The 2862-nt window shown below is 39.4% G+C and overlaps 1 pseudogene; it reads left to right on the top strand.

Annotated features, from left to right (window-relative positions):
* Window positions 1-1775: 1775 nt before the first annotated feature.
* On the top strand, window positions 1776-2219 carry LOC132428140 (ubiquitin-conjugating enzyme E2 variant 1-like; annotated as a pseudogene).
* The last annotated feature ends 643 nt before the right edge of the window (window positions 2220-2862 follow it).

The following is a 2862-nucleotide window of genomic DNA, read 5'->3' on the forward strand; positions in this document are numbered from 1 at the left end:
AAAATGCACTTCCAGCAACAGGTCCTATTCCAGCTGCTTGTCTTGACACCCAGTCAAAAGTAATTTCAGGAAGTGATATATTACAACTTTCCCTGTTTTGTATTGGGGGCAAACAGTTTTTAATAATTTGTTAATACATATTGTAGACATATAATCACAAATATGTGACTATTCATTACAGGTCAAACTGCCCAGCCTTTAAAAAGAGTCAAAATATAAATTCTTTTTAAAAATTACCATGTTTTAAAAAACAGGCAAATCTTAATTTTCTTCTTTGGTCTTTCATCACTTTGGTCTGCTATTTTCATCAAATTGTGCCAGTTCATCAATAATGCTTTTGCCAGCATGTTATTTACGTATGTCCAAAGCAGGATGCTGTCAACTCCTTTGAGACATCCTGGGTCTATAGACCTCTCAACAAATTGACCTCAGGATGGACTCTTTGGTTACTTCATATGTTTGTTATTCTTTGACAAAAGCTTCTCTGGAGGCTGCATCAAAATGCTTTTTAGTCCAGACGTGGCCCCATGCTTACTAACTGGCCATTTTATGTTACAAGTACATTTCTAAGTGTTATCTTCTGCTTACGGAAGATAAACTGGAACACTAAAATTTTTTTCCAAAGAAAATGAAGAAAAGGTGTGGCTTTATAATGGGATAGGAAGCAGGGAGAAGGAGAGAGAGAGGCCATGCTTTCTACTCATTAACTTTCCATTAATAAACTAAGATAAATTCTTGCTTTATAACTCTAATGGGTATTTGTGGGCAGCCTGTTGGCAGGCACCATCTTAATAACAAGTAAAAATATTTGATTCACAGTCCTAGAGGCCTTCCTCTTTTAATACCAATGTTAGTTGTATCTAATATATATGCAATCCTAGTAACTGGTAGTTTATGTAGGTCTTGAGACCACTTATTGCTATTTACTGTGGTTGTATCTTTAATTAAAACAATAATTTCCATGGATAAATAAAATAGCAAAGCTTAATTCAGAACTAGGTAATACCCTACTTCCAATTTACCTAACTATTAGGATTAATGGCCAAAAGTAAATGTTATAATAATCAGTCATTATTTTTTATCTTTCTTTAGCAATGTAATGAGGGGAACAATTTTTCTGATTAATCAGAGGTCCTTGTGGCATGGACATATATACACTACCAAATGTAAAATAGATAGCTAGTGGGAAGCAGCCACATAGCACAGGGAGATCAGCTCGGTGCTTTGTGACCACCTAGAGGGGTGGGATAGGGAGGGGGGAGGGAGGGAGACGCAAGAGGGAGGAGATATGGGGATATACATATACATATAGCTGATTCACTTTGTTATACAGCAGGGACTAACACAACACTGTAAAGCAATTATACTCCAATAAAGATGTTAAAAAAAAAATGATTCACCCCAAAGGCTTTTCTAGATAACTAACTAGATCATAATATCTAACTATATTCTAATTACAACCCAAATATCTAATGAAACAATTCTGAAGTAGATAATTCTTGTGACTTTTAAGAATACTAATTAGGCAATTAGGTATCTTGAAAGAAAGATATTTATTAGACCCTTTTTGAGCTCTTAATATAAGGATTTTGGTCTTAATCTTAAAATAGGTATTTGAAAAATATTTATTCACCCTGAGCAAGGTATTGTGCAAGGTGCTAATCTTGTTCATGTGTATCTCTCAGTGCTGGGCTTACTGGGAGTCAGTGGGAAGAACTAAAGAATGTAATCTGGGGGTGAAGAAGGGGCCGGCCTTTGAGCGACAGCGACGCTAGATGGTAGCCACCACGGGCTAGGGAGTAAAAGTCCCTCGCAATTGCCCACTGTTGGAAGAACTCGAAGTCGGCCAGAAAGGAATAGGAGATGGCACAGTTAGCTGGGGTCTAGAAGATGACAAAGACATGACACTTACAAGATGGACAGGGATGATAATTGGGCCTCCAAGAACAGTTTATGAAAACTGAATACACAGCCTTAAAATAGAATGTGGACTTAAATACCCAGAAGCACCCCCCTTTGTAGGATTTGTAACAAAAATTAATATGAATGGAGTTAATAGTTCTAATGGAGTGGTGGACCCAAGAGCCATGTCAGTGCTAGCAGAATGGCAGAACTCATAGAGCATCAAAGTTGTCCTGCAAGAGCTTCGGCGCCTAATGATGTCTAAAGAAAATATGAAACTCCCTCAGCCTCCTGAAGGACAGTGATACAGCAATTAAGCAAAAAGAAAAACCACAGGCCCTCCCTTAGCCCCCATTCAACTTAAGCAGTCGTCTTCATCTTCCACAGTAGTAAAAATTTCTAGATACGTCTTGTAGACCTCAAAGTACTGGAAAGGAAACTCCCATTCAAAGGCAGTTTATCGTAAGATACTGTAAATGATACTAATTTTTTGATACTATTTCCATTTGAAATATATAAGTTGTGCAATAACAAATCATCCTGTCAAGTGTAACCACTGTCCACATAGCTGAACTTCTGGGATCAAGAAAGTGTATTTAAATCGATTCCCATCATAACCGGCGGGGCACATCTAACTCAACTGTCAAAAGACACACCACGCAATCACCTTGCTGCTGATTACATGGCCTGGGGTCTCTGCCTTCTCCCCCTTCCCCTCCCCCTGCCTCCTCCCTCCCTGCAACAGCCCTCCAGCTGGGGGTGGCTTCTTAGAGTTGATGTGAAGGTTTCAGGTCACAGCCTGTGGGACTACTCCTGGGTGTGTGGGGGGTGCTTTGTCTGCACTCCTGGTTTCTTTCTTTAACTCTTAAATGCTTAAAAGCCATCATCCTCTTCCCAGTCTCCACTACCACCCTTGGCCGAAGCATAGATTGCAACCCCCTCGGCTCCCCTCTGAAATTG

The sequence above is a fragment of the Delphinus delphis genome, chromosome 7 (assembly GCF_949987515.2).
Source record: "Delphinus delphis chromosome 7, mDelDel1.2, whole genome shotgun sequence".
Taxonomy (NCBI): Eukaryota; Metazoa; Chordata; class Mammalia; order Artiodactyla; family Delphinidae; genus Delphinus; species Delphinus delphis.